Genomic DNA, 23,387 nt, shown 5'->3' on the forward strand with positions numbered 1-23,387 from the left:
GGTCTAAAATCCATTGGCGGTAAGATTTCTGAGGACAAAGTTTTGACTATGACCATGAAAAATGATTTCTATTAACTATTTTATATAAATAGGGTCCATCTTGGACAAATTATTTGATATCTTTTCTGATATTGCTGGTCTGAAATCTATTAGTGGTCACGTGAGTTATGAAAGCTTATTTTGAAAAAAAAAAAGCAGAATACTCCACTCAACAAGAAAGGTAAAATTTGAATGCAGTCAAGTTTGTTAGACAAAGTGCTGCATCTCTTAGATTGCAATGCCATGCTCTCAAAACAAACATCAATAAAAATGCCCTGTGCGAGGATTGAACTCACGACCTTCAGATTATGAGACTGACGCGCTACCTACTGCGCTAACAAGGCTCCTGCCTTATTTACTTCATTTTTGAAATGGTGGGATTATTTTTGTTTAACAAAATAATGTCAGTGAAATGTTTTTTTTTATATTATATGAAACAGTGAAGGACGCAATCGACATCTTCCCATATGGTCTAGCGGTTAGGATTCCTGGTTTTCACCCAGGCGGCCCGGGTTCGACTCCCGGTATGGGAATACAACCCTATTTCTGTTTTAAGACAGATTCAAAAACAGAGGACCAAAAGATAATAATTGCAGCCAAGTGTTTCCTTCTGTCTGATTGGTACCTGATGTGGTCCCAATTGCACATGTGTGTTGCTTCTTCCAGTTATGACAATATTTATGCCATTATCATTTGTCTTTAACTGAAGACAGGTAAAATTTAAGATGTCCTGAATCTTTGTGAGAAATGGAATTGTGGCTCTTTGATTGCATTGCAAAGCTCTGAGGGAATAAAATCACAAAGAAGACTAGAACAATGCCTTGTGCTCCACTTTCTTCTGTATTGATTCCAATTCTGAGAAATAAATTATCACAATTCCCACTATTCTTGCTCTGAAATCATTCAGAAATAAACAAAAGATTGAGGGCACATGTCATCTTAGAAACAGAAAACTCCACCAATTCTTAGAGGAAAAATTTCCAAATGTTCTATCAATATTGTAAGTAACAGAATAGAGGCTTGGAGATTGCAATGTACCTCTATCAGGGCAAAAAGCATGAAACACAAAATAAAAAATTGTTGTAAATGTGATAAGTGATTTGAACACACCTTTGCCATTAATTAAGGTCTAAAATCCATTGGCGGTAAGATTTCTGAGGACAAAGTTTTGACTATGACCATGAAAAATGATTTCTATTAACTATTTTATATAAATAGGGTCCATCTTGGACAAATTATTTGATATCTTTTCTGATATTGCTGGTCTGAAATCTATTAGTGGTCACGTGAGTTATGAAAGCTTATTTTGAAAAAAAAAAAGCAGAATACTCCACTCAACAAGAAAGGTAAAATTTGAATGCAGTCAAGTTTGTTAGACAAAGTGCTGCATCTCTTAGATTGCAATGCCATGCTCTCAAAACAAACATCAATAAAAATGCCCTGTGTGAGGATTGAACTCACGACCTTCAGATTATGAGACTGACGCGCTACCTACTGCGCTAACAAGGCTCCTGCCTTATTTACTTCATTTTTGAAATGGTGGGATTATTTTTGTTTAACAAAATAATGTCAGTGAAATGTTTTTTTTTATATTATATGAAACAGTGAAGGACGCAATCGACATCTTCCCATATGGTCTAGCGGTTAGGATTCCTGGTTTTCACCCAGGCGGCCCGGGTTCGACTCCCGGTATGGGAATACAACCCTATTTCTGTTTTAAGACAGATTCAAAAACAGAGGACCAAAAGATAATAATTGCAGCCAAGTGTTTCCTTCTGTCTGATTGGTACCTGATGTGGTCCCAATTGCACATGTGTGTTGCTTCTTCCAGTTATGACAATATTTATGCCATTATCATTTGTCTTTAACTGAAGACAGGTAAAATTTAAGATGTCCTGAATCTTTGTGAGAAATGGAATTGTGGCTCTTTGATTGCATTGCAAAGCTCTGAGGGAATAAAATCACAAAGAAGACTAGAACAATGCCTTGTGCTCCACTTTCTTCTGTATTGATTCCAATTCTGAGAAATAAATTATCACAATTCCCACTATTCTTGCTCTGAAATCATTCAGAAATAAACAAAAGATTGAGGGCACATGTCATCTTAGAAACAGAAAACTCCACCAATTCTTAGAGGAAAAATTTCCAAATGTTCTATCAATATTGTAAGTAACAGAATAGAGGCTTGGAGATTGCAATGTACCTCTATCAGGGCAAAAAGCATGAAACACAAAATAAAAAATTGTTGTAAATGTGATAAGTGATTTGAACACACCTTTGCCATTAATTAAGGTCTAAAATCCATTGGCGGTAAGATTTCTGAGGACAAAGTTTTGACTATGACCATGAAAAATGATTTCTATTAACTATTTTATATAAATAGGGTCCATCTTGGACAAATTATTTGATATCTTTTCTGATATTGCTGGTCTGAAATCTATTAGTGGTCACGTGAGTTATGAAAGCTTATTTTGAAAAAAAAAAAGCAGAATACTCCACTCAACAAGAAAGGTAAAATTTGAATGCAGTCAAGTTTGTTAGACAAAGTGCTGCATCTCTTAGATTGCAATGCCATGCTCTCAAAACAAACATCAATAAAAATGCCCTGTGTGAGGATTGAACTCACGACCTTCAGATTATGAGACTGACGCGCTACCTACTGCGCTAACAAGGCTCCTGCCTTATTTACTTCATTTTTGAAATGGTGGGATTATTTTTGTTTAACAAAATAATGTCAGTGAAATGTTTTTTTTTATATTATATGAAACAGTGAAGGACGCAATCGACATCTTCCCATATGGTCTAGCGGTTAGGATTCCTGGTTTTCACCCAGGCGGCCCGGGTTCAACTCCCGGTATGGGAATACAACCCTATTTCTGTTTTAAGACAGATTCAAAAACAGAGGACCAAAAGATAATAATTGCAGCCAAGTGTTTCCTTCTGTCTGATTGGTACCTGATGTGGTCCCAATTGCACATGTGTGTTGCTTCTTCCAGTTATGACAATATTTATGCCATTATCATTTGTCTTTAACTGAAGACAGGTAAAATTTAAGATGTCCTGAATCTTTGTGAGAAATGGAATTGTGGCTCTTTGATTGCATTGCAAAGCTCTGAGGGAATAAAATCACAAAGAAGACTAGAACAATGCCTTGTGCTCCACTTTCTTCTGTATTGATTCCAATTCTGAGAAATAAATTATCACAATTCCCACTATTCTTGCTCTGAAATCATTCAGAAATAAACAAAAGATTGAGGGCACATGTCATCTTAGAAACAGAAAACTCCACCAATTCTTAGAGGAAAAATTTCCAAATGTTCTATCAATATTGTAAGTAACAGAATAGAGGCTTGGAGATTGCAATGTACCTCTATCAGGGCAAAAAGCATGAAACACAAAATAAAAAATTGTTGTAAATGTGATAAGTGATTTGAACACACCTTTGCCATTAATTAAGGTCTAAAATCCATTGGCGGTAAGATTTCTGAGGACAAAGTTTTGACTATGACCATGAAAAATGATTTCTATTAACTATTTTATATAAATAGGGTCCATCTTGGACAAATTATTTGATATCTTTTCTGATATTGCTGGTCTGAAATCTATTAGTGGTCACGTGAGTTATGAAAGCTTATTTTGAAAAAAAAAAAGCAGAATACTCCACTCAACAAGAAAGGTAAAATTTGAATGCAGTCAAGTTTGTTAGACAAAGTGCTGCATCTCTTAGATTGCAATGCCATGCTCTCAAAACAAACATCAATAAAAATGCCCTGTGTGAGGATTGAACTCACGACCTTCAGATTATGAGACTGACGCGCTACCTACTGCGCTAACAAGGCTCCTGCCTTATTTACTTCATTTTTGAAATGGTGGGATTATTTTTGTTTAACAAAATAATGTCAGTGAAATGTTTTTTTTTATATTATATGAAACAGTGAAGGACGCGTTCGACATCTTCCCATATGGTCTAGCGGTTAGGATTCCTGGTTTTCACCCAGGCGGCCCGGGTTCAACTCCCGGTATGGGAATACAACCCTATTTCTGTTTTAAGACAGATTCAAAAACAGAGGACCAAAAGATAATAATTGCAGCCAAGTGTTTCCTTCTGTCTGATTGGTACCTGATGTGGTCCCAATTGCACATGTGTGTTGCTTCTTCCAGTTATGACAATATTTATGCCATTATCATTTGTCTTTAACTGAAGACAGGTAAAATTTAAGATGTCCTGAATCTTTGTGAGAAATGGAATTGTGGCTCTTTGATTGCATTGCAAAGCTCTGAGGGAATAAAATCACAAAGAAGACTAGAACAATGCCTTGTGCTCCACTTTCTTCTGTATTGATTCCAATTCTGAGAAATAAATTATCACAATTCCCACTATTCTTGCTCTGAAATCATTCAGAAATAAACAAAAGATTGAGGGCACATGTCATCTTAGAAACAGAAAACTCCACCAATTCTTAGAGGAAAAATTTCCAAATGTTCTATCAATATTGTAAGTAACAGAATAGAGGCTTGGAGATTGCAATGTACCTCTATCAGGGCAAAAAGCATGAAACACAAAATAAAAAATTGTTGTAAATGTGATAAGTGATTTGAACACACCTTTGCCATTAATTAAGGTCTAAAATCCATTGGCGGTAAGATTTCTGAGGACAAAGTTTTGACTATGACCATGAAAAATGATTTCTATTAACTATTTTATATAAATAGGGTCCATCTTGGACAAATTATTTGATATCTTTTCTGATATTGCTGGTCTGAAATCTATTAGTGGTCACGTGAGTTATGAAAGCTTATTTTGAAAAAAAAAAAACAGAATACTCCACTCAACAAGAAAGGTAAAATTTGAATGCAGTCAAGTTTGTTAGACAAAGTGCTGCATCTCTTATGGAGCGTACACACGGTCAGATTTGTCAGACTTGTCAGATTTGTCAGATGAACGACTGAACGACTAAACGATTTGAACGATTTGACCAAAGTTTTGAACGATTTGAACGATTTGAACGATTGAACGATTTTTGACTGCATTAAAATGAATGGAATCGTCCAAGTCTGACTGCAAACCCATCAGATGTCAGATATCGTTATCTGACAAACGGGAACGCGCATCGTTGATCGTCCATCGTTCAGGCATGTCAGATATGAACGATTTTCCTTCAGATATGAACGACTGAACGATTTTTAAATCGTTATCGTCCATATCTGAAGAAAAAATCTGATCGTGTGTATGCACCATTAGATTGCAATGCCATGCTCTCAAAACAAACATCAATAAAAATGCCCTGTGCGAGGATTGAACTCACGACCTTCAGATTATGAGACTGACGCGCTACCTACTGCGCTAACAAGGCTCCTGCCTTATTTACTTCATTTTTGAAATGGTGGGATTATTTTTGTTTAACAAAATAATGTCAGTGAAATGTTTTTTTTTATATTATATGAAACAGTGAAGGACGCAATCGACATCTTCCCATATGGTCTAGCGGTTAGGATTCCTGGTTTTCACCCAGGCGGCCCGGGTTCGACTCCCGGTATGGGAATACAACCTTATTGCTGTTTTAAGACAGATTCAAAAACAGAGGACCAAAAGATAATAATTGCAGCCAAGTGTTTCCTTCTGTCTGATTGGTACCTGATGTGGTCCCAATTGCACATGTGTGTTGCTTCTTCCAGTTATGACAATATTTATGCCATTATCATTTGTCTTTAACTGAAGACAGGTAAAATTTAAGATGTCCTGAATCTTTGTGAGAAATGGAATTGTGGCTCTTTGATTGCATTGCAAAGCTCTGAGGGAATAAAATCACAAAGAAGACTAGAACAATGCCTTGTGCTCCACTTTCTTCTGTATTGATTCCAATTCTGAGAAATAAATTATCACAATTCCCACTATTCTTGCTCTGAAATCATTCAGAAATAAACAAAAGATTGAGGGCACATGTCATCTTAGAAACAGAAAACTCCACCAATTCTTAGAGGAAAAATTTCCAAATGTTCTATCAATATTGTAAGTAACAGAATAGAGGCTTGGAGATTGCAATGTACCTCTATCAGGGCAAAAAGCATGAAACACAAAATAAAAAATTGTTGTAAATGTGATAAGTGATTTGAACACACCTTTGCCATTAATTAAGGTCTAAAATCCATTGGCGGTAAGATTTCTGAGGACAAAGTTTTGACTATGACCATGAAAAATGATTTCTATTAACTATTTTATATAAATAGGGTCCATCTTGGACAAATTATTTGATATCTTTTCTGATATTGCTGGTCTGAAATCTATTAGTGGTCACGTGAGTTATGAAAGCTTATTTTGAAAAAAAAAAAGCAGAATACTCCACTCAACAAGAAAGGTAAAATTTGAATGCAGTCAAGTTTGTTAGACAAAGTGCTGCATCTCTTAGATTGCAATGCCATGCTCTCAAAACAAACATCAATAAAAATGCCCTGTGTGAGGATTGAACTCACGACCTTCAGATTATGAGACTGACGCGCTACCTACTGCGCTAACAAGGCTCCTGCCTTATTTACTTCATTTTTGAAATGGTGGGATTATTTTTGTTTAACAAAATAATGTCAGTGAAATGTTTTTTTTTATATTATATGAAACAGTGAAGGACGCAATCGACATCTTCCCATATGGTCTAGCGGTTAGGATTCCTGGTTTTCACCCAGGCGGCCCGGGTTCGACTCCCGGTATGGGAATACAACCTTATTGCTGTTTTAAGACAGATTCAAAAACAGAGGACCAAAAGATAATAATTGCAGCCAAGTGTTTCCTTCTGTCTGATTGGTACCTGATGTGGTCCCAATTGCACATGTGTGTTGCTTCTTCCAGTTATGACAATATTTATGCCATTATCATTTGTCTTTAACTGAAGACAGGTAAAATTTAAGATGTCCTGAATCTTTGTGAGAAATGGAATTGTGGCTCTTTGATTGCATTGCAAAGCTCTGAGGGAATAAAATCACAAAGAAGACTAGAACAATGCCTTGTGCTCCACTTTCTTCTGTATTGATTCCAATTCTGAGAAATAAATTATCACAATTCCCACTATTCTTGCTCTGAAATCATTCAGAAATAAACAAAAGATTGAGGGCACATGTCATCTTAGAAACAGAAAACTCCACCAATTCTTAGAGGAAAAATTTCCAAATGTTCTATCAATATTGTAAGTAACAGAATAGAGGCTTGGAGATTGCAATGTACCTCTATCAGGGCAAAAAGCATGAAACACAAAATAAAAAATTGTTGTAAATGTGATAAGTGATTTGAACACACCTTTGCCATTAATTAAGGTCTAAAATCCATTGGCGGTAAGATTTCTGAGGACAAAGTTTTGACTATGACCATGAAAAATGATTTCTATTAACTATTTTATATAAATAGGGTCCATCTTGGACAAATTATTTGATATCTTTTCTGATATTGCTGGTCTGAAATCTATTAGTGGTCACGTGAGTTATGAAAGCTTATTTTGAAAAAAAAAAAGCAGAATACTCCACTCAACAAGAAAGGTAAAATTTGAATGCAGTCAAGTTTGTTAGACAAAGTGCTGCATCTCTTATGGAGCGTACACACGGTCAGATTTGTCAGACTTGTCAGATTTGTCAGATGAACGACTGAACGACTAAACGATTTGAACGATTTGACCAAAGTTTTGAACGATTTGAACGATTTGAACGATTGAACGATTTTTGACTGCATTAAAATGAATGGAATCGTCCAAGTCTGACTGCAAACCCATCAGATGTCAGATATCGTTATCTGACAAACGGGAACGCGCATCGTTGATCGTCCATCGTTCAGGCATGTCAGATATGAACGATTTTCCTTCAGATATGAACGACTGAACGATTTTTAAATCGTTATCGTCCATATCTGAAGAAAAAATCTGATCGTGTGTATGCACCATTAGATTGCAATGCCATGCTCTCAAAACAAACATCAATAAAAATGCCCTGTGTGAGGATTGAACTCACGACCTTCAGATTATGAGACTGACGCGCTACCTACTGCGCTAACAAGGCTCCTGCCTTATTTACTTCATTTTTGAAATGGTGGGATTATTTTTGTTTAACAAAATAATGTCAGTGAAATGTTTTTTTTTATATTATATGAAACAGTGAAGGACGCAATCGACATCTTCCCATATGTTCTAGCGGTTAGGATTCCTGGTTTTCACCCAGGCGGCCCGGGTTCGACTCCCGGTATGGGAATACAACCTTATTGCTGTTTTAAGACAGATTCAAAAACAGAGGACCAAAAGATAATAATTGCAGCCAAGTGTTTCCTTCTGTCTGATTGGTACCTGATGTGGTCCCAATTGCACATGTGTGTTGCTTCTTCCAGTTATGACAATATTTATGCCATTATCATTTGTCTTTAACTGAAGACAGGTAAAATTTAAGATGTCCTGAATCTTTGTGAGAAATGGAATTGTGGCTCTTTGATTGCATTGCAAAGCTCTGAGGGAATAAAATCACAAAGAAGACTAGAACAATGCCTTGTGCTCCACTTTCTTCTGTATTGATTCCAATTCTGAGAAATAAATTATCACAATTCCCACTATTCTTGCTCTGAAATCATTCAGAAATAAACAAAAGATTGAGGGCACATGTCATCTTAGAAACAGAAAACTCCACCAATTCTTAGAGGAAAAATTTCCAAATGTTCTATCAATATTGTAAGTAACAGAATAGAGGCTTGGAGATTGCAATGTACCTCTATCAGGGCAAAAAGCATGAAACACAAAATAAAAAATTGTTGTAAATGTGATAAGTGATTTGAACACACCTTTGCCATTAATTAAGGTCTAAAATCCATTGGCGGTAAGATTTCTGAGGACAAAGTTTTGACTATGACCATGAAAAATGATTTCTATTAACTATTTTATATAAATAGGGTCCATCTTGGACAAATTATTTGATATCTTTTCTGATATTGCTGGTCTGAAATCTATTAGTGGTCACGTGAGTTATGAAAGCTTATTTTGAAAAAAAAAAAGCAGAATACTCCACTCAACAAGAAAGGTAAAATTTGAATGCAGTCAAGTTTGTTAGACAAAGTGCTGCATCTCTTAGATTGCAATGCCATGCTCTCAAAACAAACATCAATAAAAATGCCCTGTGCGAGGATTGAACTCACGACCTTCAGATTATGAGACTGACGCGCTACCTACTGCGCTAACAAGGCTCCTGCCTTATTTACTTCATTTTTGAAATGGTGGGATTATTTTTGTTTAACAAAATAATGTCAGTGAAATGTTTTTTTTTATATTATATGAAACAGTGAAGGACGCAATCGACATCTTCCCATATGGTCTAGCGGTTAGGATTCCTGGTTTTCACCCAGGCGGCCCGGGTTCGACTCCCGGTATGGGAATACAACCCTATTTCTGTTTTAAGACAGATTCAAAAACAGAGGACCAAAAGATAATAATTGCAGCCAAGTGTTTCCTTCTGTCTGATTGGTACCTGATGTGGTCCCAATTGCACATGTGTGTTGCTTCTTCCAGTTATGACAATATTTATGCCATTATCATTTGTCTTTAACTGAAGACAGGTAAAATTTAAGATGTCCTGAATCTTTGTGAGAAATGGAATTGTGGCTCTTTGATTGCATTGCAAAGCTCTGAGGGAATAAAATCACAAAGAAGACTAGAACAATGCCTTGTGCTCCACTTTCTTCTGTATTGATTCCAATTCTGAGAAATAAATTATCACAATTCCCACTATTCTTGCTCTGAAATCATTCAGAAATAAACAAAAGATTGAGGGCACATGTCATCTTAGAAACAGAAAACTCCACCAATTCTTAGAGGAAAAATTTCCAAATGTTCTATCAATATTGTAAGTAACAGAATAGAGGCTTGGAGATTGCAATGTACCTCTATCAGGGCAAAAAGCATGAAACACAAAATAAAAAATTGTTGTAAATGTGATAAGTGATTTGAACACACCTTTGCCATTAATTAAGGTCTAAAATCCATTGGCGGTAAGATTTCTGAGGACAAAGTTTTGACTATGACCATGAAAAATGATTTCTATTAACTATTTTATATAAATAGGGTCCATCTTGGACAAATTATTTGATATCTTTTCTGATATTGCTGGTCTGAAATCTATTAGTGGTCACGTGAGTTATGAAAGCTTATTTTGAAAAAAAAAAAGCAGAATACTCCACTCAACAAGAAAGGTAAAATTTGAATGCAGTCAAGTTTGTTAGACAAAGTGCTGCATCTCTTAGATTGCAATGCCATGCTCTCAAAACAAACATCAATAAAAATGCCCTGTGTGAGGATTGAACTCACGACCTTCAGATTATGAGACTGACGCGCTACCTACTGCGCTAACAAGGCTCCTGCCTTATTTACTTCATTTTTGAAATGGTGGGATTATTTTTGTTTAACAAAATAATGTCAGTGAAATGTTTTTTTTATATTATATGAAACAGTGAAGGACGCAATCGACATCTTCCCATATGGTCTAGCGGTTAGGATTCCTGGTTTTCACCCAGGCGGCCCGGGTTCGACTCCCGGTATGGGAATACAACCCTATTTCTGTTTTAAGACAGATTCAAAAACAGAGGACCAAAAGATAATAATTGCAGCCAAGTGTTTCCTTCTGTCTGATTGGTACCTGATGTGGTCCCAATTGCACATGTGTGTTGCTTCTTCCAGTTATGACAATATTTATGCCATTATCATTTGTCTTTAACTGAAGACAGGTAAAATTTAAGATGTCCTGAATCTTTGTGAGAAATGGAATTGTGGCTCTTTGATTGCATTGCAAAGCTCTGAGGGAATAAAATCACAAAGAAGACTAGAACAATGCCTTGTGCTCCACTTTCTTCTGTATTGATTCCAATTCTGAGAAATAAATTATCACAATTCCCACTATTCTTGCTCTGAAATCATTCAGAAATAAACAAAAGATTGAGGGCACATGTCATCTTAGAAACAGAAAACTCCACCAATTCTTAGAGGAAAAATTTCCAAATGTTCTATCAATATTGTAAGTAACAGAATAGAGGCTTGGAGATTGCAATGTACCTCTATCAGGGCAAAAAGCATGAAACACAAAATAAAAAATTGTTGTAAATGTGATAAGTGATTTGAACACACCTTTGCCATTAATTAAGGTCTAAAATCCATTGGCGGTAAGATTTCTGAGGACAAAGTTTTGACTATGACCATGAAAAATGATTTCTATTAACTATTTTATATAAATAGGGTCCATCTTGGACAAATTATTTGATATCTTTTCTGATATTGCTGGTCTGAAATCTATTAGTGGTCACGTGAGTTATGAAAGCTTATTTTGAAAAAAAAAAAGCAGAATACTCCACTCAACAAGAAAGGTAAAATTTGAATGCAGTCAAGTTTGTTAGACAAAGTGCTGCATCTCTTAGATTGCAATGCCATGCTCTCAAAACAAACATCAATAAAAATGCCCTGTGCGAGGATTGAACTCACGACCTTCAGATTATGAGACTGACGCGCTACCTACTGCGCTAACAAGGCTCCTGCCTTATTTACTTCATTTTTGAAATGGTGGGATTATTTTTGTTTAACAAAATAATGTCAGTGAAATGTTTTTTTTTATATTATATGAAACAGTGAAGGACGCAATCGACATCTTCCCATATGGTCTAGCGGTTAGGATTCCTGGTTTTCACCCAGGCGGCCCGGGTTCGACTCCCGGTATGGGAATACAACCCTATTTCTGTTTTAAGACAGATTCAAAAACAGAGGACCAAAAGATAATAATTGCAGCCAAGTGTTTCCTTCTGTCTGATTGGTACCTGATGTGGTCCCAATTGCACATGTGTGTTGCTTCTTCCAGTTATGACAATATTTATGCCATTATCATTTGTCTTTAACTGAAGACAGGTAAAATTTAAGATGTCCTGAATCTTTGTGAGAAATGGAATTGTGGCTCTTTGATTGCATTGCAAAGCTCTGAGGGAATAAAATCACAAAGAAGACTAGAACAATGCCTTGTGCTCCACTTTCTTCTGTATTGATTCCAATTCTGAGAAATAAATTATCACAATTCCCACTATTCTTGCTCTGAAATCATTCAGAAATAAACAAAAGATTGAGGGCACATGTCATCTTAGAAACAGAAAACTCCACCAATTCTTAGAGGAAAAATTTCCAAATGTTCTATCAATATTGTAAGTAACAGAATAGAGGCTTGGAGATTGCAATGTACCTCTATCAGGGCAAAAAGCATGAAACACAAAATAAAAAATTGTTGTAAATGTGATAAGTGATTTGAACACACCTTTGCCATTAATTAAGGTCTAAAATCCATTGGCGGTAAGATTTCTGAGGACAAAGTTTTGACTATGACCATGAAAAATGATTTCTATTAACTATTTTATATAAATAGGGTCCATCTTGGACAAATTATTTGATATCTTTTCTGATATTGCTGGTCTGAAATCTATTAGTGGTCACGTGAGTTATGAAAGCTTATTTTGAAAAAAAAAAAGCAGAATACTCCACTCAACAAGAAAGGTAAAATTTGAATGCAGTCAAGTTTGTTAGACAAAGTGCTGCATCTCTTAGATTGCAATGCCATGCTCTCAAAACAAACATCAATAAAAATGCCCTGTGTGAGGATTGAACTCACGACCTTCAGATTATGAGACTGACGCGCTACCTACTGCGCTAACAAGGCTCCTGCCTTATTTACTTCATTTTTGAAATGGTGGGATTATTTTTGTTTAACAAAATAATGTCAGTGAAATGTTTTTTTTTATATTATATGAAACAGTGAAGGACGCAATCGACATCTTCCCATATGGTCTAGCGGTTAGGATTCCTGGTTTTCACCCAGGCGGCCTGGGTTCGACTCCCGGTATGGGAATACAACCCTATTTCTGTTTTAAGACAGATTCAAAAACAGAGGACCAAAAGATAATAATTGCAGCCAAGTGTTTCCTTCTGTCTGATTGGTACCTGATGTGGTCCCAATTGCACATGTGTGTTGCTTCTTCCAGTTATGACAATATTTATGCCATTATCATTTGTCTTTAACTGAAGACAGGTAAAATTTAAGATGTCCTGAATCTTTGTGAGAAATGGAATTGTGGCTCTTTGATTGCATTGCAAAGCTCTGAGGGAATAAAATCACAAAGAAGACTAGAACAATGCCTTGTGCTCCACTTTCTTCTGTATTGATTCCAATTCTGAGAAATAAATTATCACAATTCCCACTATTCTTGCTCTGAAATCATTCAGAAATAAACAAAAGATTGAGGGCACATGTCATCTTAGAAACAGAAAACTCCACCAATTCTTAGAGGAAAAATTTCCAAATGTTCTATCAATATTGTAAGTAACAGAATAGAGGCTTGGAGATTGCAATGTACCTCTATCAGGGCAAAAAGCATGAAACACAAAATAAAAAATTGTTGTAAATGTGATAAGTGATTTGAACACACCTTTGCCATTAATTAAGGTCTAAAATCCATTGGCGGTAAGATTTCTGAGGACAAAGTTTTGACTATGACCATGAAAAATGATTTCTATTAACTATTTTATATAAATAGGGTCCATCTTGGACAAATTATTTGATATCTTTTCTGATATTGCTGGTCTGAAATCTATTAGTGGTCACGTGAGTTATGAAAGCTTATTTTGAAAAAAAAAAAACAGAATACTCCACTCAACAAGAAAGGTAAAATTTGAATGCAGTCAAGTTTGTTAGACAAAGTGCTGCATCTCTTATGGAGCGTACACACGGTCAGATTTGTCAGACTTGTCAGATTTGTCAGATGAACGACTGAACGACTAAACGATTTGAACGATTTGACCAAAGTTTTGAACGATTTGAACGATTTGAACGATTGAACGATTTTTGACTGCATTAAAATGAATGGAATCGTCCAAGTCTGACTGCAAACCCATCAGATGTCAGATATCGTTATCTGACAAACGGGAACGCGCATCGTTGATCGTCCATCGTTCAGGCATGTCAGATATGAACGATTTTCCTTCAGATATGAACGACTGAACGATTTTTAAATCGTTATCGTCCATATCTGAAGAAAAAATCTGATCGTGTGTATGCACCATTAGATTGCAATGCCATGCTCTCAAAACAAACATCAATAAAAATGCCCTGTGTGAGGATTGAACTCACGACCTTCAGATTATGAGACTGACGCGCTACCTACTGCGCTAACAAGGCTCCTGCCTTATTTACTTCATTTTTGAAATGGTGGGATTATTTTTGTTTAACAAAATAATGTCAGTGAAATGTTTTTTTTTATATTATATGAAACAGTGAAGGACGCAATCGACATCTTCCCATATGGTCTAGCGGTTAGGATTCCTGGTTTTCACCCAGGCGGCCCGGGTTCGACTCCCGGTATGGGAATACAACCCTATTTCTGTTTTAAGACAGATTCAAAAACAGAGGACCAAAAGATAATAATTGCAGCCAAGTGTTTCCTTCTGTCTGATTGGTACCTGATGTGGTCCCAATTGCACATGTGTGTTGCTTCTTCCAGTTATGACAATATTTATGCCATTATCATTTGTCTTTAACTGAAGACAGGTAAAATTTAAGATGTCCTGAATCTTTGTGAGAAATGGAATTGTGGCTCTTTGATTGCATTGCAAAGCTCTGAGGGAATAAAATCACAAAGAAGACTAGAACAATGCCTTGTGCTCCACTTTCTTCTGTATTGATTCCAATTCTGAGAAATAAATTATCACAATTCCCACTATTCTTGCTCTGAAATCATTCAGAAATAAACAAAAGATTGAGGGCACATGTCATCTTAGAAACAGAAAACTCCACCAATTCTTAGAGGAAAAATTTCCAAATGTTCTATCAATATTGTAAGTAACAGAATAGAGGCTTGGAGATTGCAATGTACCTCTATCAGGGCAAAAAGCATGAAACACAAAATAAAAAATTGTTGTAAATGTGATAAGTGATTTGAACACACCTTTGCCATTAATTAAGGTCTAAAATCCATTGGCGGTAAGATTTCTGAGGACAAAGTTTTGACTATGACCATGAAAAATGATTTCTATTAACTATTTTATATAAATAGGGTCCATCTTGGACAAATTATTTGATATCTTTTCTGATATTGCTGGTCTGAAATCTATTAGTGGTCACGTGAGTTATGAAAGCTTATTTTGAAAAAAAAAAAACAGAATACTCCACTCAACAAGAAAGGTAAAATTTGAATGCAGTCAAGTTTGTTAGACAAAGTGCTGCATCTCTTATGGAGCGTACACACGGTCAGATTTGTCAGACTTGTCAGATTTGTCAGATGAACGACTGAACGACTAAACGATTTGAACGATTTGACCAAAGTTTTGAACGATTTGAACGATTTGAACGATTGAACGATTTTTGACTGCATTAAAATGAATGGAATCGTCCAAGTCTGACTGCAAACCCATCAGATGTCAGATATCGTTATCTGACAAACGGGAACGCGCATCGTTGATCGTCCATCGTTCAGGCATGTCAGATATGAACGATTTTCCTTCAGATATGAACGACTGAACGATTTTTAAATCGTTATCGTCCATATCTGAAGAAAAAATCTGATCGTGTGTATGCACCATTAGATTGCAATGCCATGCTCTCAAAACAAACATCAATAAAAATGCCCTGTGTGAGGATTGAACTCACGACCTTCAGATTAGGAGACTGACACGCTACCTACTGCGCTAACAAGGCTCCTGCCTTATTTACTTCATTTTTGAAATGGTGGGATTATTTTTGTTTAACAAAATAATGTCAGTGAAATGTTTTTTTTTATATTATATGAAACAGTGAAGGACGCAATCGACATCTTCCCATATGGTCTAGCGGTTAGGATTCCTGGTTTTCACCCAGGCGGCCCGGGTTCGACTCCCGGTATGGGAATACAACCCTATTTCTGTTTTAAGACAGATTCAAAAACAGAGGACCAAAAGATAATAATTGCAGCCAAGTGTTTCCTTCTGTCTGATTGGTACCTGATGTGGTCCCAATTGCACATGTGTGTTGCTTCTTCCAGTTATGACAATATTTATGCCATTATCATTTGTCTTTAACTGAAGACAGGTAAAATTTAAGATGTCCTGAATCTTTGTGAGAAATGGAATTGTGGCTCTTTGATTGCATTGCAAAGCTCTGAGGGAATAAAATCACAAAGAAGACTAGAACAATGCCTTGTGCTCCACTTTCTTCTGTATTGATTCCAATTCTGAGAAATAAATTATCACAATTCCCACTATTCTTGCTCTGAAATCATTCAGAAATAAACAAAAGATTGAGGGCACATGTCATCTTAGAAACAGAAAACTCCACCAATTCTTAGAGGAAAAATTTCCAAATGTTCTATCAATATTGTAAGTAACAGAATAGAGGCTTGGAGATTGCAATGTACCTCTATCAGGGCAAAAAGCATGAAACACAAAATAAAAAATTGTTGTAAATGTGATAAGTGATTTGAACACACCTTTGCCATTAATTAAGGTCTAAAATCCATTGGCGGTAAGATTTCTGAGGACAAAGTTTTGACTATGACCATGAAAAATGATTTCTATTAACTATTTTATATAAATAGGGTCCATCTTGGACAAATTATTTGATATCTTTTCTGATATTGCTGGTCTGAAATCTATTAGTGGTCACGTGAGTTATGAAAGCTTATTTTGAAAAAAAAAAAGCAGAATACTCCACTCAACAAGAAAGGTAAAATTTGAATGCAGTCAAGTTTGTTAGACAAAGTGCTGCATCTCTTAGATTGCAATGCCATGCTCTCAAAACAAACATCAATAAAAATGCCCTGTGTGAGGATTGAACTCACGACCTTCAGATTATGAGACTGACGCGCTACCTACTGCGCTAACAAGGCTCCTGCCTTATTTACTTCATTTTTGAAATGGTGGGATTATTTTTGTTTAACAAAATAATGTCAGTGAAATGTTTTTTTTTATATTATATGAAACAGTGAAGGACGCAATCGACATCTTCCCATATGGTCTAGCGGTTAGGATTCCTGGTTTTCACCCAGGCGGCCCGGGTTCAACTCCCGGTATGGGAATACAACCCTATTTCTGTTTTAAGACAGATTCAAAAACAGAGGACCAAAAGATAATAATTGCAGCCAAGTGTTTCCTTCTGTCTGATTGGTACCTGATGTGGTCCCAATTGCACATGTGTGTTGCTTCTTCCAGTTATGACAATATTTATGCCATTATCATTTGTCTTTAACTGAAGACAGGTAAAATTTAAGATGTCCTGAATCTTTGTGAGAAATGGAATTGTGGCTCTTTGATTGCATTGCAAAGCTCTGAGGGAATAAAATCACAAAGAAGACTAGAACAATGCCTTGTGCTCCACTTTCTTCTGTATTGATTCCAATTCTGAGAAATAAATTATCACAATTCCCACTATTCTTGCTCTGAAATCATTCAGAAATAAACAAAAGATTGAGGGCACATGTCATCTTAGAAACAGAAAACTCCACCAATTCTTAGAGGAAAAATTTCCAAATGTTCTATCAATATTGTAAGTAACAGAATAGAGGCTTGGAGATTGCAATGTACCTCTATCAGGGCAAAAAGCATGAAACACAAAATAAAAAATTGTTGTAAATGTGATAAGTGATTTGAACACACCTTTGCCATTAATTAAGGTCTAAAATCCATTGGCGGTAAGATTTCTGAGGACAAAGTTTTGACTATGACCATGAAAAATGATTTCTATTAACTATTTTATATAAATAGGGTCCATCTTGGACAAATTATTTGATATCTTTTCTGATATTGCTGGTCTGAAATCTATTAGTGGTCACGTGAGTTATGAAAGCTTATTTTGAAAAAAAAAAAGCAGAATACTCCACTCAACAAGAAAGGTAAAATTTGAATGCAGTCAAGTTTGTTAGACAAAGTGCTGCATCTCTTAGATTGCAATGCCATGCTCTCAAAACAAACATCAATAAAAATGCCCTGTGTGAGGATTGAACTCACGACCTTCAGATTATGAGACTGACGCGCTACCTACTGCGCTAACAAGGCTCCTGCCTTATTTACTTCATTTTTGAAATGGTGGGATTATTTTTGTTTAACAAAATAATGTCAGTGAAATGTTTTTTTTTATATTATATGAAACAGTGAAGGACGCAATCGACATCTTCCCATATGGTCTAGCGGTTAGGATTCCTGGTTTTCACCCAGGCGGCCCGGGTTCGACTCCCGGTATGGGAATACAACCCTATTTCTGTTTTAAGACAGATTCAAAAACAGAGGACCAAAAGATAATAATTGCAGCCAAGTGTTTCCTTCTGTCTGATTGGTACCTGATGTGGTCCCAATTGCACATGTGTGTTGCTTCTTCCAGTTATGACAATATTTATGCCATTATCATTTGTCTTTAACTGAAGACAGGTAAAATTTAAGATGTCCTGAATCTTTGTGAGAAATGGAATTGTGGCTCTTTGATTGCATTGCAAAGCTCTGAGGGAATAAAATCACAAAGAAGACTAGAACAATGCCTTGTGCTCCACTTTCTTCTGTATTGATTCCAATTCTGAGAAATAAATTATCACAATTCCCACTATTCTTGCTCTGAAATCATTCAGAAATAAACAAAAGATTGAGGGCACATGTCATCTTAGAAACAGAAAACTCCACCAATTCTTAGAGGAAAAATTTCCAAATGTTCTATCAATATTGTAAGTAACAGAATAGAGGCTTGGAGATTGCAATGTACCTCTATCAGGGCAAAAAGCATGAAACACAAAATAAAAAATTGTTGTAAATGTGATAAGTGATTTGAACACACCTTTGCCATTAATTAAGGTCTAAAATCCATTGGCGGTAAGATTTCTGAGGACAAAGTTTTGACTATGACCATGAAAAATGATTTCTATTAACTATTTTATATAAATAGGGTCCATCTTGGACAAATTATTTGATATCTTTTCTGATATTGCTGGTCTGAAATCTATTAGTGGTCACGTGAGTTATGAAAGCTTATTTTGAAAAAAAAAAAGCAGAATACTCCACTCAACAAGAAAGGTAAAATTTGAATGCAGTCAAGTTTGTTAGACAAAGTGCTGCATCTCTTAGATTGCAATGCCATGCTCTCAAAACAAACATCAATAAAAATGCCCTGTGTGAGGATTGAACTCACGACCTTCAGATTATGAGACTGACGCGCTACCTACTGCGCTAACAAGGCTCCTGCCTTATTTACTTCATTTTTGAAATGGTGGGATTATTTTTGTTTAACAAAATAATGTCAGTGAAATGTTTTTTTTTATATTATATGAAACAGTGAAGGACACAATCGACATCTTCCCATATGGTCTAGCGGTTAGGATTCCTGGTTTTCACCCAGGCGGCCCGGGTTCGACTCCCGGTATGGGAATACAACCTTATTGCTGTTTTAAGACAGATTCAAAAACAGAGGACCAAAAGATAATAATTGCAGCCAAGTGTTTCCTTCTGTCTGATTGGTACCTGATGTGGTCCCAATTGCACATGTGTGTTGCTTCTTCCAGTTATGACAATATTTATGCCATTATCATTTGTCTTTAACTGAAGACAGGTAAAATTTAAGATGTCCTGAATCTTTGTGAGAAATGGAATTGTGGCTCTTTGATTGCATTGCAAAGCTCTGAGGGAATAAAATCACAAAGAAGACTAGAACAATGCCTTGTGCTCCACTTTCTTCTGTATTGATTCCAATTCTGAGAAATAAATTATCACAATTCCCACTATTCTTGCTCTGAAATCATTCAGAAATAAACAAAAGATTGAGGGCACATGTCATCTTAGAAACAGAAAACTCCACCAATTCTTAGAGGAAAAATTTCCAAATGTTCTATCAATATTGTAAGTAACAGAATAGAGGCTTGGAGATTGCAATGTACCTCTATCAGGGCAAAAAGCATGAAACACAAAATAAAAAATTGTTGTAAATGTGATAAGTGATTTGAACACACCTTTGCCATTAATTAAGGTCTAAAATCCATTGGCGGTAAGATTTCTGAGGACAAAGTTTTGACTATGACCATGAAAAATGATTTCTATTAACTATTTTATATAAATAGGGTCCATCTTGGACAAATTATTTGATATCTTTTCTGATATTGCTGGTCTGAAATCTATTAGTGGTCACGTGAGTTATGAAAGCTTATTTTGAAAAAAAAAAAGCAGAATACTCCACTCAACAAGAAAGGTAAAATTTGAATGCAGTCAAGTTTGTTAGACAAAGTGCTGCATCTCTTAGATTGCAATGCCATGCTCTCAAAACAAACATCAATAAAAATGCCCTGTGTGAGGATTGAACTCACGACCTTCAGATTATGAGACTGACGCGCTACCTACTGCGCTAACAAGGCTCCTGCCTTATTTACTTCATTTTTGAAATGGTGGGATTATTTTTGTTTAACAAAATAATGTCAGTGAAATGTTTTTTTTTATATTATATGAAACAGTGAAGGACGCAATCGACATCTTCCCATATGGTCTAGCGGTTAGGATTCCTGGTTTTCACCCAGGCGGCCCGGGTTCGACTCCCGGTATGGGAATACAACCTTATTGCTGTTTTAAGACAGATTCAAAAACAGAGGACCAAAAGATAATAATTGCAGCCAAGTGTTTCCTTCTGTCTGATTGGTACCTGATGTGGTCCCAATTGCACATGTGTGTTGCTTCTTCCAGTTATGACAATATTTATGCCATTATCATTTGTCTTTAACTGAAGACAGGTAAAATTTAAGATGTCCTGAATCTTTGTGAGAAATGGAATTGTGGCTCTTTGATTGCATTGCAAAGCTCTGAGGGAATAAAATCACAAAGAAGACTAGAACAATGCCTTGTGCTCCACTTTCTTCTGTATTGATTCCAATTCTGAGAAATAAATTATCACAATTCCCACTATTCTTGCTCTGAAATCATTCAGAAATAAACAAAAGATTGAGGGCACATGTCATCTTAGAAACAGAAAACTCCACCAATTCTTAGAGGAAAAATTTCCAAATGTTCTATCAATATTGTAAGTAACAGAATAGAGGCTTGGAGATTGCAATGTACCTCTATCAGGGCAAAAAGCATGAAACACAAAATAAAAAATTGTTGTAAATGTGATAAGTGATTTGAACACACCTTTGCCATTAATTAAGGTCTAAAATCCATTGGCGGTAAGATTTCTGAGGACAAAGTTTTGACTATGACCATGAAAAATGATTTCTATTAACTATTTTATATAAATAGGGTCCATCTTGGACAAATTATTTGATATCTTTTCTGATATTGCTGGTCTGAAATCTATTAGTGGTCACGTGAGTTATGAAAGCTTATTTTGAAAAAAAAAAAGCAGAATACTCCACTCAACAAGAAAGGTAAAATTTGAATGCAGTCAAGTTTGTTAGACAAAGTGCTGCATCTCTTAGATTGCAATGCCATGCTCTCAAAACAAACATCAATAAAAATGCCCTGTGTGAGGATTGAACTCACGACCTTCAGATTATGAGACTGACGCGCTACCTACTGCGCTAACAAGGCTCCTGCCTTATTTACTTCATTTTTGAAATGGTGGGATTATTTTTGTTTAACAAAATAATGTCAGTGAAATGTTTTTTTTTATATTATATGAAACAGTGAAGGACGCAATCGACATCTTCCCATATGGTCTAGCGGTTAGGATTCCTGGTTTTCACCCAGGCGGCCCGGGTTCGACTCCCGGTATGGGAATACAACCTTATTGCTGTTTTAAGACAGATTCAAAAACAGAGGACCAAAAGATAATAATTGCAGCCAAGTGTTTCCTTCTGTCTGATTGGTACCTGATGTGGTCCCAATTGCACATGTGTGTTGCTTCTTCCAGTTATGACAATATTTATGCCATTATCATTTGTCTTTAACTGAAGACAGGTAAAATTTAAGATGTCCTGAATCTTTGTGAGAAATGGAATTGTGGCTCTTTGATTGCATTGCAAAGCTCTGAGGGAATAAAATCACAAAGAAGACTAGAACAATGCCTTGTGCTCCACTTTCTTCTGTATTGATTCCAATTCTGAGAAATAAATTATCACAATTCCCACTATTCTTGCTCTGAAATCATTCAGAAATAAACAAAAGATTGAGGGCACATGTCATCTTAGAAACAGAAAACTCCACCAATTCTTAGAGGAAAAATTTCCAAATGTTCTATCAATATTGTAAGTAACAGAATAGAGGCTTGGAGATTGCAATGTACCTCTATCAGGGCAAAAAGCATGAAACACAAAATAAAAAATTGTTGTAAATGTGATAAGTGATTTGAACACACCTTTGCCATTAATTAAGGTCTAAAATCCATTGGCGGTAAGATTTCTGAGGACAAAGTTTTGACTATGACCATGAAAAATGATTTCTATTAACTATTTTATATAAATAGGGTCCATCTTGGACAAATTATTTGATATCTTTTCTGATATTGCTGGTCTGAAATCTATTAGTGGTCACGTGAGTTATGAAAGCTTATTTTGAAAAAAAAAAAGCAGAATACTCCACTCAACAAGAAAGGTAAAATTTGAATGCAGTCAAGTTTGTTAGACAAAGTGCTGCATCTCTTAGATTGCAATGCCATGCTCTCAAAACAAACATCAATAAAAATGCCCTGTGTGAGGATTGAACTCACGACCTTCAGATTATGAGACTGACGCGCTACCTACTGCGCTAACAAGGCTCCTGCCTTATTTACTTCATTTTTGAAATGGTGGGATTATTTTTGTTTAACAAAATAATGTCAGTGAAATGTTTTTTTTTATATTATATGAAACAGTGAAGGACGCAATCGACATCTTCCCATATGGTCTAGCGGTTAGGATTCCTGGTTTTCACCCAGGCGGCCCGGGTTCGACTCCCGGTATGGGAATACAACCCTATTTCTGTTTTAAGACAGATTCAAAAACAGAGGACCAAAAGATAATAATTGCAGCCAAGTGTTTCCTTCTGTCTGATTGGTACCTGATGTGGTCCCAATTGCACATGTGTGTTGCTTCTTCCAGTTATGACAATATTTATGCCATTATCATTTGTCTTTAACTGAAGACAGGTAAAATTTAAGATGTCCTGAATCTTTGTGAGAAATGGAATTGTGGCTCTTTGATTGCATTGCAAAGCTCTGAGGGAATAAAATCACAAAGAAGACTAGAACAATGCCTTGTGCTCCACTTTCTTCTGTATTGATTCCAATTCTGAGAAATAAATTATCACAATTCCCACTATTCTTGCTCTGAAATCATTCAGAAATAAACAAAAGATTGAGGGCACATGTCATCTTAGAAACAGAAAACTCCACCAATTCTTAGAGGAAAAATT

The 23,387-nt window shown here is 35.9% G+C and overlaps 38 non-coding genes across 38 annotated transcripts; 19 read left to right on the top strand and 19 right to left on the bottom strand.

Moving 5' to 3' along the window:
* Positions 1-310: 310 nt before the first annotated feature.
* On the bottom strand, positions 311-383 carry TRNAM-CAU (transfer RNA methionine (anticodon CAU)). Its single transcript has one exon. It is a non-coding gene; the product is annotated as a tRNA-Met (tRNA).
* Positions 384-500: 117 nt separating this feature from the next.
* Positions 501-572, top strand: TRNAE-UUC (transfer RNA glutamic acid (anticodon UUC)). Its single transcript has one exon. It is a non-coding gene; the product is annotated as a tRNA-Glu (tRNA).
* A 903-nt stretch (positions 573-1,475) lies between these two features.
* TRNAM-CAU (transfer RNA methionine (anticodon CAU)) lies at positions 1,476-1,548 on the bottom strand. Its single transcript has one exon. It is a non-coding gene; the product is annotated as a tRNA-Met (tRNA).
* A 117-nt stretch (positions 1,549-1,665) lies between these two features.
* Positions 1,666-1,737, top strand: TRNAE-UUC (transfer RNA glutamic acid (anticodon UUC)). The gene has a single exon. It is a non-coding gene; the product is annotated as a tRNA-Glu (tRNA).
* A 903-nt stretch (positions 1,738-2,640) lies between these two features.
* TRNAM-CAU (transfer RNA methionine (anticodon CAU)) lies at positions 2,641-2,713 on the bottom strand. The gene has a single exon. It is a non-coding gene; the product is annotated as a tRNA-Met (tRNA).
* Positions 2,714-2,830: 117 nt separating this feature from the next.
* TRNAE-UUC (transfer RNA glutamic acid (anticodon UUC)) lies at positions 2,831-2,902 on the top strand. Its single transcript has one exon. It is a non-coding gene; the product is annotated as a tRNA-Glu (tRNA).
* A 903-nt stretch (positions 2,903-3,805) lies between these two features.
* On the bottom strand, positions 3,806-3,878 carry TRNAM-CAU (transfer RNA methionine (anticodon CAU)). Its single transcript has one exon. It is a non-coding gene; the product is annotated as a tRNA-Met (tRNA).
* Positions 3,879-3,995: 117 nt separating this feature from the next.
* Positions 3,996-4,067, top strand: TRNAE-UUC (transfer RNA glutamic acid (anticodon UUC)). Its single transcript has one exon. It is a non-coding gene; the product is annotated as a tRNA-Glu (tRNA).
* A 1,253-nt stretch (positions 4,068-5,320) lies between these two features.
* Positions 5,321-5,393, bottom strand: TRNAM-CAU (transfer RNA methionine (anticodon CAU)). Its single transcript has one exon. It is a non-coding gene; the product is annotated as a tRNA-Met (tRNA).
* A 117-nt stretch (positions 5,394-5,510) lies between these two features.
* TRNAE-UUC (transfer RNA glutamic acid (anticodon UUC)) lies at positions 5,511-5,582 on the top strand. The gene has a single exon. It is a non-coding gene; the product is annotated as a tRNA-Glu (tRNA).
* A 903-nt stretch (positions 5,583-6,485) lies between these two features.
* Positions 6,486-6,558, bottom strand: TRNAM-CAU (transfer RNA methionine (anticodon CAU)). The gene has a single exon. It is a non-coding gene; the product is annotated as a tRNA-Met (tRNA).
* A 117-nt stretch (positions 6,559-6,675) lies between these two features.
* TRNAE-UUC (transfer RNA glutamic acid (anticodon UUC)) lies at positions 6,676-6,747 on the top strand. Its single transcript has one exon. It is a non-coding gene; the product is annotated as a tRNA-Glu (tRNA).
* Positions 6,748-8,000: 1,253 nt separating this feature from the next.
* On the bottom strand, positions 8,001-8,073 carry TRNAM-CAU (transfer RNA methionine (anticodon CAU)). The gene has a single exon. It is a non-coding gene; the product is annotated as a tRNA-Met (tRNA).
* A 117-nt stretch (positions 8,074-8,190) lies between these two features.
* Positions 8,191-8,262, top strand: TRNAE-UUC (transfer RNA glutamic acid (anticodon UUC)). Its single transcript has one exon. It is a non-coding gene; the product is annotated as a tRNA-Glu (tRNA).
* Positions 8,263-9,165: 903 nt separating this feature from the next.
* On the bottom strand, positions 9,166-9,238 carry TRNAM-CAU (transfer RNA methionine (anticodon CAU)). Its single transcript has one exon. It is a non-coding gene; the product is annotated as a tRNA-Met (tRNA).
* A 117-nt stretch (positions 9,239-9,355) lies between these two features.
* TRNAE-UUC (transfer RNA glutamic acid (anticodon UUC)) lies at positions 9,356-9,427 on the top strand. Its single transcript has one exon. It is a non-coding gene; the product is annotated as a tRNA-Glu (tRNA).
* A 903-nt stretch (positions 9,428-10,330) lies between these two features.
* TRNAM-CAU (transfer RNA methionine (anticodon CAU)) lies at positions 10,331-10,403 on the bottom strand. Its single transcript has one exon. It is a non-coding gene; the product is annotated as a tRNA-Met (tRNA).
* Positions 10,404-10,519: 116 nt separating this feature from the next.
* On the top strand, positions 10,520-10,591 carry TRNAE-UUC (transfer RNA glutamic acid (anticodon UUC)). Its single transcript has one exon. It is a non-coding gene; the product is annotated as a tRNA-Glu (tRNA).
* A 903-nt stretch (positions 10,592-11,494) lies between these two features.
* On the bottom strand, positions 11,495-11,567 carry TRNAM-CAU (transfer RNA methionine (anticodon CAU)). Its single transcript has one exon. It is a non-coding gene; the product is annotated as a tRNA-Met (tRNA).
* Positions 11,568-11,684: 117 nt separating this feature from the next.
* On the top strand, positions 11,685-11,756 carry TRNAE-UUC (transfer RNA glutamic acid (anticodon UUC)). Its single transcript has one exon. It is a non-coding gene; the product is annotated as a tRNA-Glu (tRNA).
* A 903-nt stretch (positions 11,757-12,659) lies between these two features.
* On the bottom strand, positions 12,660-12,732 carry TRNAM-CAU (transfer RNA methionine (anticodon CAU)). The gene has a single exon. It is a non-coding gene; the product is annotated as a tRNA-Met (tRNA).
* A 117-nt stretch (positions 12,733-12,849) lies between these two features.
* Positions 12,850-12,921, top strand: TRNAE-UUC (transfer RNA glutamic acid (anticodon UUC)). The gene has a single exon. It is a non-coding gene; the product is annotated as a tRNA-Glu (tRNA).
* A 1,253-nt stretch (positions 12,922-14,174) lies between these two features.
* TRNAM-CAU (transfer RNA methionine (anticodon CAU)) lies at positions 14,175-14,247 on the bottom strand. The gene has a single exon. It is a non-coding gene; the product is annotated as a tRNA-Met (tRNA).
* Positions 14,248-14,364: 117 nt separating this feature from the next.
* Positions 14,365-14,436, top strand: TRNAE-UUC (transfer RNA glutamic acid (anticodon UUC)). The gene has a single exon. It is a non-coding gene; the product is annotated as a tRNA-Glu (tRNA).
* A 1,253-nt stretch (positions 14,437-15,689) lies between these two features.
* TRNAR-CCU (transfer RNA arginine (anticodon CCU)) lies at positions 15,690-15,762 on the bottom strand. The gene has a single exon. It is a non-coding gene; the product is annotated as a tRNA-Arg (tRNA).
* Positions 15,763-15,879: 117 nt separating this feature from the next.
* Positions 15,880-15,951, top strand: TRNAE-UUC (transfer RNA glutamic acid (anticodon UUC)). Its single transcript has one exon. It is a non-coding gene; the product is annotated as a tRNA-Glu (tRNA).
* Positions 15,952-16,854: 903 nt separating this feature from the next.
* Positions 16,855-16,927, bottom strand: TRNAM-CAU (transfer RNA methionine (anticodon CAU)). The gene has a single exon. It is a non-coding gene; the product is annotated as a tRNA-Met (tRNA).
* Positions 16,928-17,044: 117 nt separating this feature from the next.
* Positions 17,045-17,116, top strand: TRNAE-UUC (transfer RNA glutamic acid (anticodon UUC)). The gene has a single exon. It is a non-coding gene; the product is annotated as a tRNA-Glu (tRNA).
* A 903-nt stretch (positions 17,117-18,019) lies between these two features.
* TRNAM-CAU (transfer RNA methionine (anticodon CAU)) lies at positions 18,020-18,092 on the bottom strand. The gene has a single exon. It is a non-coding gene; the product is annotated as a tRNA-Met (tRNA).
* Positions 18,093-18,209: 117 nt separating this feature from the next.
* TRNAE-UUC (transfer RNA glutamic acid (anticodon UUC)) lies at positions 18,210-18,281 on the top strand. Its single transcript has one exon. It is a non-coding gene; the product is annotated as a tRNA-Glu (tRNA).
* Positions 18,282-19,184: 903 nt separating this feature from the next.
* TRNAM-CAU (transfer RNA methionine (anticodon CAU)) lies at positions 19,185-19,257 on the bottom strand. The gene has a single exon. It is a non-coding gene; the product is annotated as a tRNA-Met (tRNA).
* A 117-nt stretch (positions 19,258-19,374) lies between these two features.
* TRNAE-UUC (transfer RNA glutamic acid (anticodon UUC)) lies at positions 19,375-19,446 on the top strand. Its single transcript has one exon. It is a non-coding gene; the product is annotated as a tRNA-Glu (tRNA).
* A 903-nt stretch (positions 19,447-20,349) lies between these two features.
* TRNAM-CAU (transfer RNA methionine (anticodon CAU)) lies at positions 20,350-20,422 on the bottom strand. The gene has a single exon. It is a non-coding gene; the product is annotated as a tRNA-Met (tRNA).
* A 117-nt stretch (positions 20,423-20,539) lies between these two features.
* Positions 20,540-20,611, top strand: TRNAE-UUC (transfer RNA glutamic acid (anticodon UUC)). The gene has a single exon. It is a non-coding gene; the product is annotated as a tRNA-Glu (tRNA).
* Positions 20,612-21,514: 903 nt separating this feature from the next.
* TRNAM-CAU (transfer RNA methionine (anticodon CAU)) lies at positions 21,515-21,587 on the bottom strand. The gene has a single exon. It is a non-coding gene; the product is annotated as a tRNA-Met (tRNA).
* A 117-nt stretch (positions 21,588-21,704) lies between these two features.
* Positions 21,705-21,776, top strand: TRNAE-UUC (transfer RNA glutamic acid (anticodon UUC)). Its single transcript has one exon. It is a non-coding gene; the product is annotated as a tRNA-Glu (tRNA).
* Positions 21,777-22,679: 903 nt separating this feature from the next.
* On the bottom strand, positions 22,680-22,752 carry TRNAM-CAU (transfer RNA methionine (anticodon CAU)). Its single transcript has one exon. It is a non-coding gene; the product is annotated as a tRNA-Met (tRNA).
* Positions 22,753-22,869: 117 nt separating this feature from the next.
* On the top strand, positions 22,870-22,941 carry TRNAE-UUC (transfer RNA glutamic acid (anticodon UUC)). The gene has a single exon. It is a non-coding gene; the product is annotated as a tRNA-Glu (tRNA).
* Positions 22,942-23,387: the final 446 nt, after the last annotated feature.

This window comes from Taudactylus pleione, unplaced genomic scaffold (assembly GCF_031769625.1).
Source record: "Taudactylus pleione unplaced genomic scaffold, aTauple2 ptg000248l, whole genome shotgun sequence".
Classification (NCBI taxonomy): Eukaryota; Metazoa; Chordata; class Amphibia; order Anura; family Myobatrachidae; genus Taudactylus; species Taudactylus pleione.